Genomic DNA, 14,005 nt, shown 5'->3' with positions numbered 1-14,005 from the left:
CATATATAAACACAGACACAGCATTTGACAGAAGGGGATTACTGTGTTAATATTCTGTCTTGGGAAATGGATATGAGATATTGTCTGGAGTGTTTTACAATAGTATATATCTGCCATTTTGTTGTTGGTGTTGTTGTATGTAATGTAAATTTAGTTTCCTATCTGTATATGTATTTTTACATATAGCTGATAATACATGATTGCATGCACTTCTCAGAGTTGGTACAAAACGGAAGGTGTGAATGGAACAGTGGTCTACATACTGATACTGTATCTCTTTTAGAACAATGACAAAACGGAAAAGGGAGGAATGCATTACTTAAAACGTTGTACATGGAACGAAACATTGAAAAGGTCAAGTGAAGTCGGAACTTGTTTTTTATGTTGATGTTATGATGTTCGGTGTGGCTAAATATATTAATATATATACAGTATATGACCAATATATTGATGTAACATGATGTAGTTTGTCTGGGTAAAGTTTATTCAGAGAGAAATATAAAGCAGTTCTTCATATGAGTGTTTTCATAGTAAATAGGCAACACATTGAAGTTGTTTGCAGTATCTGAAACTTAAACAGTAACAGTGTTTGGCAGTTTCATTTTCAGCATTGCAACAGAGAGAGAAAAACAATGAAATCCCCTATAATGCTTATAGTGAACGTTACAAATACACATGGCATGATCATTAGTGTGAGCTGCTGTTAAACTGTCTGTCTTACAGCTAAGTAATGCAACAAAAAACAACCTCTCCCAAAAAATACACAGTATTACATAAGTTTTTATGTATTACATTGTAAAGATGTGTATACTATGTAAGAATGTGTATTCCATGTAAGCGCGGTGCATATCATTTACAGCATTATATCAGAGTAGGTGAATGTTTAGTGAATTAAATTGTTCTAAATGATTTGCCTCTTATTGTGTTCTAAAATTTACTGTAACGGGTAGTGAACCGAGTGGTAAATTCACAAAAAAGCAGCATTTGCAATTATGTATATAAAAAAACCCATTTTATTGTTTAACGTCACATGGTAGCTCCACTCATTATGGGATTCTTGAAGTCTACAGCCTCCTGTAATGGCAGGTCTCAGTCCAGGCAGTAAAAGCAGTTGCCATTTCTGTTCATCTGTCATTACACCTCAGAGAGAAATCACTTAATGATTAAACAGCTCAATAATATTACCATTAACCGCTGCAGTGCATGGGTCACAGACAATCCAATCCAACTGAACAGGGGAGAGGGCGACTCAATATTTCAGACCATTTTGATACCCCAAGACGAGTATGCGTTAGGAGGCAATAAGCAAGCGATGTGGCGGTGGTTATCTGCTGCAAACCCAACCAATTACTTGGTGGCTTGAATTAAGCAATAAACAACACGAGTGAGCAACAATGCCCTCCAGTTGGGAGAGACAGAGCAGGGAGGTTCGGGCGGGGGCGAAAGAGCAAGAGAGAGATAGAATGACCCGTATTATGCTTTTAAAAACACCACCAGAGGCTTCATCGTAAAAGCTGCTAAATTTTAAACAAAGCCGCCCTGTGCCCTCGGTCCTCGTGCAAGCCCACCACAAACACTACTACAGTATGAGTCATTAAACAAGCACCCAAAACTGGGCCACTTCTATAGCCTTTGATACATATGTCCCTTCAGGTGACGCTTTACCAGCGTTTTGGGGTGCATGTAAGGAGACAAGGTCCTCCTGAGGCTTTTTACTCCTCAGGGTGTTGTTATGTTAAACGGTGACACTATGCTGTACCATAGAGTCAGGGCTTCTCTAATATTCAGCATGTAAAAGACAGGAATATGGTGCAGCCAAAAATACAGCTCAGGACAGCAGCCTCTCGTAAGTGGGGTTTACTATTTCCACTGATGCTCCATTGATACTGAATGCTTTATCATGTTATAGTGACTTAATTTGATTGCTCTATTATTTCTATGCATTATATGTATGCAATAAGAACTTACCACACATGATGTTCCTAAAACACTTCAGTTATAGTGTTGATGCTACCAGCTGTGCTTTCAGAGTTTTTTCAGCAAGCCATTCCCAGTTTGTACCTCTCTTCTGGGTCACACCTATGGTGGTAACACCTCACAGTATCAGCCAACAGGACAGCAGGTCTTTCACTCTCTCTCTCTGTCTCTCTCTCATGATCATTCACCGTCTGCTAGTAGAATTACAACATAGAAATTTTTTTAACCAATTAGTGGGCTATCAATTTGGGATGATGATAAAGAAAGAGATTTTAAATCATCATTATCAGAGCCACAGTATTGGAAGGGTAACAGAATATGGGCAGTACGGGCACAAGGTCCTACAGGCAGTGAGGAAATCTATGAGCACAGGGTCCTGAACATCTATGAGTGTCTATGTCCCTACCCCTCTACACAGTGCAACATGCTTGGAAAATTTTTTGTTGAGCATATCATCGTTCCCTTGAAACAGGCTATTTGAAAATATGTTCCTTTTAAGAGGTGAGTGTTCATTGCAGAGAACCACTTGAGTGAACTAGGCCCTAGTTCACTGAAGTGGTTCTCTGCACTAGTTACTAGGGCACATACACTGTAAGGTGCAACATAACAATGTTGTTGTATCCATCCAGTGCATGCCCACAGGTTGGTTTGGATTTATTAATATTACATATACATTGTGGATGAGCAACACCTTCCTGTTTACCTGTGGGTATTGCTAGACAGATGGTGCAGAGAACTAGCAGGGAGCTCAGCTGGACCTGTAAGTAGTGATGGAAGAATGAGGCTTCATTAACACCATAAAGAGCTGAGCAGCCATGTACTGTCAGTCATGACTCCTATGGCCCTTTCTAGAGCAAGACACTATGCTTTCATCAGAGTCCTTCTTTGCATGCTGCTGAAACAGGTATATTGACCTATCACCTAACTGCAACTGCAAGTAGAGAAATCTGCTTGGTTTTATGCAATGGATAAATTCTATTTATTCGCAGCCCTGAGATACATGATGTTATTTTCATATTGATTTGCAGAACTGAAACATGAAAATATGCCTCTCAGAATCATGGGATTTCTACAAGTTCTCAGATCACTGCAGGGAAATTGATTCTTCTATTGATTACTCTGTACTGTGAAAATCCTAATGAAAGGAATTTCAGCCAACAGCCTGCATTGTGCATGCTATGCTACTGTATGTGCATTTGGGTATCAATACTATTTGATGTTTCAACCTTGAACCAACATCAAAACCATAGGCTAGCTCATGTGCAATTATATGTGTCCTTGTACAACTTTATAGTAGCTGTTGAATATTGTAATACTATAAATCATCCACAGTATATTAGTAAAACCTCCAGCAATGAGGTATTTTCGTAACAGAACTGACAGCAACAACTCATAACAGCTCTACACATTTTGGGATTCTAGAAGCTTCGGTCTTACATCACTGCTTGCAGTGTCACATGGTACCTTGACCACAAAGACTACCTTGGAAGCCCCTCTTGGAAATCTCTCTCCTAGGTCCATTCAAGGGTCACCTTATGCACTTCCAGCATCCCACGTGCTGGGTGGGCCCTGGTCCAACTATAAAGATTGCAAAATCAGTCTCATCCCATCTCAGAAGAAGAGATCAAAAAAAGCACAGCAGCACTTAATCCAATTTGTTTTCAAACGACTTTACACCTTGTGATTGCAGGATCAGACCTCTCCATCCGAGAAATGAACCAAAACAGAAATGGGTTTAACATTTGGGAAAGTAAGAAGCTGCTAAGTTCTCTTCTCTTCCCTTGCTCATCCTGACAATCAATGCACAAATAACAGGGAAGCGCTTCCGGTACAAGAAAACAATATAATAACAATATAATATAGAGTTTTATTACATATAAACTGTGTTTGTCATCTGATATGATTCCCATGTGATGTATTAAATTACAACAGCCATCCTATTCATCAACAGAATTGCAAATATAGTGACTGTCACATTATTAGAACGAGAAGAAAATTTTATACAAACACTCAGAAAAGACACTGAAACATAAATTTGAAAAGGAAAGTTAACAGCTCTGTAAATGTTTTTGCTGGAAGACTATAATAAATTATCAACAAATGGATAACATTTGTCTTTGTAAATCAGAGATTTTTTTTATTTTGTGGCTTTTTCACACAATTCTGTCAAGAATGCTTAAAACAATTTTAGCAAGGAGCATAGCTGGATGAAAGTTAAATTACGCTGCATGAGTATTATACAATAAGACTGATTTAATTTCAGATTCCATCATATTGGAGTAAAATTGCAAGTGTCCTTTGATTTAATCACTGAGAGGAAAACGGTAGTCAGAAACAAGTCAGAGTTAATACTAAAAGTGCTCTAAAGTTATATTAATTCAGCAATGTTGATGTTTGATAAAACATAATAATTATAAATGATGCAATGCAACAAGATTAAGATGCATTATTGGGAAGAGACTGCATGACATCCACATAGCCTACCATTCATCCGCACACCAGATCAAAGAACGCAAAGTCAAAGCCTACTCCAGCTAATGCAGAGAAGATGGTTCCCAAGGGGTTATTATCATATTGTGGGTAATATGTTTGAAATAATTATTGTGTTTCTAGCAGAATGAAAGATATTCTCATGAGGATTAGCTTTAATTAAATTCAGCAGGGGATTTGTAAAATGTAAGGCCTCACACTGAGTCAGAGACCAAGTAGCATTTATTTTGCTTCCCGGCAAAACACTCAATACAGGCGAGTCTAAAACATGTCATATGGAGCATGACTAATTCAACTTAAGGTCATTTTGCCTCTTCAGACTTGAGGACTCTTAAACACACACACACATATGCGAACACATACACGCACAGAAATTCAGGATTCATGTCTATGGGAACATGTTCTATACAGCTGTGAATTTATTCAAGCAAAAAAATGCAAGTATATTCACAACATCCGTTCAATAAATTGAATGCTTAATGTGTAGGTATAGGAGGCAAAAACATTAACTATTTAATTATGAATGCTTGTCATGTCACATTTTTAATGAGCAGAGTTTTCTCAGTGGAGAACGGTGTCTGAGAAGTCAAATAACTAAAAGAGAAAACTATGTGCTAAAACAAGTGCTTTTTCATGAAACATAATTCATTGTGTTTTCCCACATGGAGGATTATCAACAAGCCATCCGTGCAACATGTGATGCCTCTCTCAGTCATTTTTTCAAAAGAGAGAAATGACCTGTTGCACTGTGCGCGTATTTTTTCCTTTTTTCTCACGGACAAATGATGCAATGAAGAGTGCAAAAGAACTGCATGTACTGTGCAAGTCAGTCAAGGATAGGACTGGCTGAATGGCATGAGCGTGAAAACACTGAGAGGGGCTGTGAATGTAACACCAGTCTACAGCAACCTCCTTCCCGCATAACCTGCGCGAACACCTTCTTAGGTGCAAACTAAAGCTAAGTGGAGCTGGCCTTTTTTTAGCGCAGATTGTTACTGCAAGTGATGTTGGTAGGCAAATAAGTTATGCCCCCCCCCCCCCCCCCCCTCCCAGTCCATTGCCCTGGCACAGTGGCAGGGGCTGTGTCATAATAGAGATTTCATCGTTTGTATGAAATGTTAAACCAAGGTCCTAACTCACTGTGAGATAAAGATACCGTATTAAAGATATCACAGCACTTATTGGAAAGGCAATGTGTTCCATCCGTCTGTAAATTCCCAAATCTGCCCCTCCCAATCTGCCCATTTTAATATCCCACAGATTACAAGGCTAAACAGTCCTCTCTCTCTTCCATTCAACTGATGCGTGGAGACTGTTCTGGCGCACAACAGCAGTCTTTGCCTTCCTGTTATGAAAAAGTCTGATACTAATATGTTAAGACGTTATATACAATGTAAATGGCATATACTGAGAGGTATTCAGCATGCAACGAACGATTAGGATTCCCAAATTTACCCCACGGTATATATTCATAAATCATCATGTAAAAAAGGTCAGTTTCAAGCAGTCGATTAATCAAACATAAACTCATGGGTTAAAATGAGTTTGTGAGTTGCTTAGAATGTTAGTGACACTGATGAAAGATGTCGGGAGGACAGGAATTTCCTATATCCACACCTACTCTCCCGAAACCAATCTAAACCAGTGAACAGTGTACATAAACCACCAACTTAACTCTCCTTCCCCTTGCATCAGCTGTCTGCATATCCCACCTCCTCTCCTCTCTCCTCCTTTTGCCCCTCTCTTCCTCACTGCAGGTGTCTGTCCTCGGCCATATTTAAGGGTCTTCTACCTGCCTTTGCCTTATGGCCAAGATTGGCCCCTTCTGCCCCTGGAGTCCCGAATGGGGGCTTCTCTCGGTCCCATCCTACGGGCACACAGATGTGCTTGCCTTCTTGGGGGACTGGGCTCCAGGTCGAGCCAAAGATCCTAGCAGACCTCCTTTTCTGTCAATTTAAGATATACTTTTTCAATAAATACCCTTACGTTTATTTCAGTCACCCTGGAATTTCTTGTCCTAGTGAAAGCAGATCATTGGAAAACATGTGAAAGGATATCCCCTGTATCTCTAGACTTCATTTTCTTTCAGCACGGTGTGAAAAGTTACAAAAATGTCAGCTGAGCTCAGTTTCCTATTTCAAACCAGTTTTGCCTCCTGAATGCTCCCCGGGTTACTGCGCCCATGAAGAGAGCGCTGTTATTTTCTCTTTTCGAAGAGGAAGAAAAAAAGGTTTTATCTGCTGGCAACAGCTGGTGTTGACACATGGAATGGGACCAATACATATGCCTTCTGAAGCTTAAATCAAATCAAAATGTGGAAATGAGTTAATTTCAAAGGAAATAAGCAAGAAATTGCACTTCACACATGTGAGTAACCTGGATAACGCATACCCAATTATTACCTCTCACACATCAGCAAAGTCCTGTACCCCCACCTCCCACCCCCAACCCCAACCCATCCACCCTGTGCTGCATTTCGTATTGACTTGCAGATTGAACATCCATCATCATAACATACGTTCCAATAATTGCTTACTGGCTACCTTTGACCAACTATAGTGGAAACATTGGATCATAATTTCTTCCAGCAAAGTGATAACTGCTTTTCCTCCTGCATTCACGGGGGAATGCCTTACATTTTCTGCATTTAGGCAAACTTCGGAGCGTCAAAAAACATTGCATATTCTTGTCTGCAGAAATTGAGATGAGATTGTTCCCATGTTGGATGAAATTACATGAGATGAGAAAGACACAGAGAGAAGTGGGAACTGATGAGCATATGTACTTCAGCAATGAAGCTGGTACAGTTCATTTGCATGAAAAGTTTCTGAATCTATTCATAACCCGGTACAAAACAATTTGGACACGGGGTGAAAATATTAAAAAACGGATACATTGTAACATAGGAAAAGTCATGATGGAAGATATTGATAGAGTAGGAATAATTTGTTTTTTTTTTAAATATGAGGATGACATCTAATTATACTTTGATATTGATACAAATGTCAGTATCAAATGAAGATGAAAACAAAACAAAAAAAAGATTACCCATAACATTAATCAACTTCACCACGACTTGATCTGAAAAAAAAAATGCTTTCTGTAAGCATAATTGAACACGAAGGAATTGTCAAAGAGCACTTCACAGAGTTCACTGCATGGAAACTATAGGAGTTATGGTGGGCATGACATGATTGGAACAGCAGTGATGGTTGGGCAACAGAGAAATTATACAGGGATATAATTACAGCTTAACATTTTTGGAAGATACTGTATGAAAATGTCTGCAGTCTCATTGCCTTTCTCAGGGAGCAAACTGATATGTTTGCATTCACACAACAAAGTATGGACAAAATGAACTTCTTAACACCCACAAATCCTACTAAGCAGATGACATTCAAATCATACCTCAATATAATGAGATTTCAAACAAACTATTTACAGTAGGTAGTGTGGCACTACCTAATTCTAACCCTAACCCTATTTTTTTCAATGGGAATAAACATGTAAATGAATTATATGGACTCACTACTTTGTTAACAGTGTTTCAGTCCTGTTGCTGCTTTAGTTTTGTTTTACAACTTCAATGTAAATGACAAGGTTTTCATGTTTTATAGCAGACTTGGCTTAGGGATTAAAAATGTGTCAGAGCACAATGAACTTAATTACCTATAGCGTACTAAAATTCATAAAAGCAATATTATCTGTAACAAGTACGCACTCATATTCTGAGGAACTGCATACCCCTGGGAAATACAGAACATATTATGGAGAGGGAAATTTATTTAACCCTTAGAAAGGCTAAAGAGATGGCTTGTAAATCTTTAAAAACCCAGGTGGCTGCTGTTTACTGCACATGATGATATATTACACTTAATGTTTGTTTATTCTTATACTGAATTATTACACTTTTCCTTTTACTACTTTGCATTGTTTTACCATTTACAAATACTCACAGATTCAATTTTTTTTTTTAAGCTGGTTATTTGAATGCAGGAAATGGTTTTTGCAGTAGCATTTTTGCAAAAAAAATTTTCTTCAAAAAGGGAGAAGATATTTTCATTTGCATTTAAACATATTCGACCCCAGGCATTCTGGGTAAGGTAGATATGAATGCAATGCGTTCGTGTGAACCGCGTATCAGTCTCTAACACAGTGGACACAGGGGCACATCACAAGGGGTGATGTTCTGATGTCTTTTATGTGCAGACAGCCCTGAGGGTGACACTGCAAACATTCATATTCAGTCCTCTGGTTACACAGCACGCATTTTGTGTGAACTACACGTCTGTGTCAGTTCAAAATTACCACAACCCTGAACACAGCTGTATCATGAATGAGTCCATGCAGGTCTCTGGCTTTCCCTCATCAGTCACAAAACATCCTCAGTGGTGGCCTGAGCTCAAAATGACCTTATTTTCCTTTGTAGAGCAATTGCTTTTAGGCTTTAAACCGTGAACATCAGTCTGTGAAATAAGAGTGAGGTACTCTCAATTTGTGTGTTTCTTTTTTCAGTTAGCCAAAGGCAGTTCAGTGAAAGAGTCTCTTCTCTCGTCAGCTGTACAGCATGCAGAGACGTGTTCATTTCTGCATGTTGAGAGTATCATCCAGTCGACCCGCTGAAACCGTCATCTGGTAGGCCCATGAATGTAAACGGCATCAAGCCGCACCTCCTCTGACGATCCAGTGTGGACCAGACATCACTCCAATGAAAGGATTCCGGGGCTGTGACTATCTGGTTGTCCATGGGAGAAGGACACCTCTACTGAGCCTGGCTCCTTCAAGATTTGTATTCAACTGAGATTTTCCTCAACACCGTCCCCCCATGCCCCTTATCTTGCCTACCAGGGTTATCTGACATTTCTTCCAGGTTTTACTTGGATTTACTTTGGCACATCTTAGCTATGCTTCAGCCTCTGTTGAATCTCTGGTAGTGTTGACATTTGCTGTTGTCTGGTTTCAAACATTCCCACTGTGTCATTGACTCCCTCATTTTTTTCTTTAATCCGAAGTTTAAGTTATACAGTTTTTTTGTATTGTTCACTCTGCTCTGCTTTATGTTATTGTTTTGATTATCTGCTCAGTCTGTCACTCCCTCGCTTGTATGAATCTGTCTGTTTCATATCAGTCATTTTGCTTTTGGTCAATAATGGCATTTGTTTGTTTTCTGTATGGTTTATCCTGTTTAAGTCTGTGGCTGTTTTGCTTCACTTCTCTCTTTCATTCTTTCTCCCTCATCCTGTTTGTTTCCTTTGTGTCGGCTCTGTCTCATTCTATCAGTTCTTCCCATCTTTGGCTACCTCTAGCTGCTCACCGTTCTTTAACAAATATTGGATTATAATTGTATTTTGATTATTGTGCTCACTTCCCTGTGCTTTGTTAAGAGCAACTGACATGAAGGGCATTTTGCTTCTCTGAAATGTTTTCTATTTCCTTGAGTACTAACTGTGTCACCACAGTGCATGTCAACGCATTACATTACATTCATGTCACGGGGCAAGTCAGAGGATGAAATGCCCTGTGCCATCCACTACGGGGCAATTGCACTGGCCCGTTCAAGGTCTGTTCAGAGCAGTTAAGCACCAGATCATCCCCAGGGTAGTTTCTATTTCTGATCCCATTTGCAATGAATGTTTGACTTGTTTCTGTGCTGTGAAATCTTGTAAGAAAGCAGTGATAATTTGCATCTGCATATCAGTCGTACGTCTTGCTTCTGCGCTACCGCCGTGTTTCTCGGCCTTTTTCACACCAAGGGAAGACGTGCTACGATCTCGAGTCTTTGAGGACCGTATGAAATGTAGTCTTGTTAAACCAATTGTTCTGTGACGCTTCTCTTCCCGGTCCCCCCCCGCCCATATTTCTCCATGGGTCTGCACTTCTTTCCCTGATTCTGTGGTGTAGTATTTCTGATTCGGTATGTGGCTCATGCTTTTTGGCTCTTTGTCCTTGGATGTGTTTATGTGTGTCTTCCCCTGAGAAATACACTTCTTGTCTAAGCAAACTATCATTTTGTATCTACGGACTGAATATGCTGGTAAGAGGTTAAGTTTGCAAGTCCTGTATAAATGGTTACATTCAAGTCAAAATAGTTTACTCTGAAATGCATTCCAAACTTAATTAGTTTCTATTTTACTAGCAACATTCAGTCCCAAAGAGGAGGGAGTAGGGTTGGGGATTAGGTACAAAGAGACAAAGCTGCAGAACAGCATTATTTGCTTGAGCCTGAATGAGAGCGAGCTACAAAATCAAGGACACAGAACCATAGAAACAATAGTTACAGAAACAGGGAGAGACAGACACAGAAATGGGGAGAGACAGCCAGAGACATAGAATAACAGAACCAGGGGCAGGGAGACAGTGCCATGCAACCAGGAATAGAGGCACACAATTTTGAATAGTGATAATTTGGACTAAAACACTATTAATTACCTATTTATTTCTGCTGCCTTTGATCATTTGAATTTTGTATTTTATAAAATGATATGCTACTTGCATTTACGATTAGTGATTTGTAAGATTTCTATTTATGGACCCTTAATGAAATAAATTGATGATATTGCAAGTTACATCGAAGATCAGTTTTTAGATTAATTTAAAATTCTAGTTACATGCAATGCATAAACATTGTACTTCCTACTTTACTGCGATCACATGATAAAGCATTCCATCTAGCCTACTGTGTCTCCTTTATACTCCACACTGAAAAAAAAATACAATGCATGCGTTCAAAGTTGTTTTTACTGTAGCTTTTTGTCATGATATCCCCTTGAGTGAACGGCAGGCTACAATGTAACTTTGAAATGCTGGAAACACATATGTCTTTCAATTATCAGCTACATAGCTGCAACACCCAGTAATGCCAAAGAGGGGTAAAAATACTGCATAAACAATCAAAGTCTATTCATTTTACCACACCTCAGCTATCAGTAATGATTTACGTGACCCATAAAAACATTGTTATTGTTATGAACCAACATCAGCAGTAAGAGAACACTCCATTTCCACATATATATATTGTTTGTTGAAAAGATATATAGCTCAAAAATTCTGCAAGTAAATGTCACAAATATTGGTTTACATGTTTCCATGATACTCCCAAAGGAGCACAGAAAATACAGTTCGTAGACTATTAAATAAAAAAAAATGCATTTTAATGAGGGGTAGAGTACAAATGTTCAGGAGAAGAGGTTGACTGATTGAAATGCAAGTTATGTACCAGATCTTATTATAATAAGTTGTAGCAATGAACTTTTCTTATAGTGGTTATGCCCTTTTAAATTGGTCAAGAAACAAGTGTGAGCCAGGCATGTAATATCACTGGACCACTGTAAAATCTGAATATGTAAACTGATGTAGAGTAGCAGTGCTATGCTAAATAACAATAAAATATGTTTGGGGGGAGGGCAATGGTATTTTTAGTCACTTTTGTGAACGTTATTCCTGTGTTTCAGGGGCTAATATTTGTAGGATTAAATTTAGTAATGTAGTGCATATGTTGATAGGTCACTATGTTTTTTTTTCCTCTGGATTGGGCTAGATTAAGTGTCAGTTTTATACTTGCTGCTTTTGCATTAATGGTTAGAATATTAGAAGTTTAACTCATATTTGGTAGATTAAGTAATGTTATACAGTAATTTAAAATACTTTTAAAGGTGATTACTGTCATTTTGGTGAATTCTGTAATTTCTGCTCATTCAGCAGTAAATGTAATAGTTAGTTTCTGTTTCTGGGGGTGTATCTAAAACATTGTTTAGCTAATCAGTGGCTTGGATTACACATTGCTAGGCAATCAACAATTAGTGCGCACTCAAGCTTTCACATCTCTCATAGTGGCAGTCTCATCACTCATCCTCATAGCATGACTCAGTTTTGCGAGCACAAGGGAGTCTGTATAAGGGAGTCCCATGGAGGAGGGAGAGAGAAAGGGACACTGCATAATGACCTGAGCATACCTATCAGGCCGTGGCCCCCTTCCTCCCATTCACCCCTCCCATTTTGAAACACTGCCATGGGGCTGCCATTAGCCATGTCTGCGTGTTTGTACTAATCATGTGTCTCCTGCCCATCCCCCAGTCTGCTAGCAATGACAGTATATGAAAACAGCACTGCAGCTCCGCCCACCATCATACCCTTTTTAATTGGACCTAACCGCCACAGTCCATGAAAGCTGATCTGACGGTTTATTGGACAACTTTCCTACTAGGAGGCTCGACATCTCCCTAGGAGACTTCAGCCTCCACCCAGATGTCTTCACGTTGCCTGCTGTATTCCTGATTCTCCACTCCTTTGACATCACCCTGACGCAGTCTTCACCCACCCATATGGCCAGCAACCAGCCAGGCCCTGTCTTCATGAAAGGCTTCACCGCTTCTGAGCTCACAGTGACTTCTCTCCAGGCCAACATGAATAGCCCCCCTCCCCTCCTTGATTGACAGACATTCACAGACATTCACATCCAAATTCACAGAGACAAACTTGAAAGGCTGCGTTCTTCTCAGCCTATGCCTCTCTTCTCTCCCGCCAGTTCCTTGCACTCTTATGAAACGTCAATCATTCCAGACAACAGTACCATGCCCGCTGTCCCATCCTCCCCATAAACCTTCACCTACACACCCAGTCCTTCTGAGCAGGGTGGAGACACAGCAATGCTTATCTGCCTGAATCTTCTCCGTTCTTCCTCCATTATCTCTGTATGATGAAAATTATGCTCTAACTGTCACAGACCCAAATGTATTCTCCATTATTGTCCTCTACTGCCCATCAGTTTCCTTAGAGAGCTTTCTGGATGAGTTGGTCCTGCTTAGCTCCTTCCCAGCTGGTGGGACCCGGCAGATTCATCTTAGATCATGGGCTTCCTCCCCCTGCTCCATTCCTTTTGACCTGCAGCAGTCGTTCTCCACACACAAAGCAGCCAATCTGTTGGAAGTGCATCACCTCCAGTCACACCTGTGCTTTAGAGAATAATGATGGACTCCTCTGCTGTACAACAGTTGCTGTGGTCTCCCTTCCTCCTCTCCTCTGCGAAACTTCTGAAAGTTCTGTGTTTGATTAATTTTTAATGAATGGATCATTTTTTTTGCTCAGATTGACCTGCAGGACCACATCCAGCCCGGCTTCCCTGCCAGAATAGTTCTTCTCTCTGCCACAGGTGAACTTTGCTCTGCATAAGCTGCCTCTCACTCTGCTGTCCTGGTTCCTTCAGAATTCTCTCTGGCCTTCAACATAGTGAACTAACATGTCCTTCAGCCTACCCTGGCAGCGAAGGGCATCTCAGGCGTGGTTCTTAGCTGATCCTCACCCTGCTTCTCTTGGCATTCTTGCTAGGTGGCCCAGAGAAGGACCATATCAACCTCTCACAGCCTCTCAAGGAGTCAGGATGACAGGGGTCATCCAGGGCTCTGTGCTCGGCCTCCTGCTGTTCTTACTGGACATGAGATCACATGAGACTTCCTCATATCACTGCTATGCTGATGACACACTACTGTTTCACTACTCTTTCACACTACTTTTTCCCCTGGTGTCAATGCGGCTATCTGGG

The sequence above is a fragment of the Megalops cyprinoides genome, chromosome 16, assembly GCF_013368585.1.
Source record: "Megalops cyprinoides isolate fMegCyp1 chromosome 16, fMegCyp1.pri, whole genome shotgun sequence".
NCBI lineage: Eukaryota > Metazoa > Chordata > Actinopteri > Elopiformes > Megalopidae > Megalops > Megalops cyprinoides.
Note: the sequence above shows the minus strand (reverse complement) of the source record.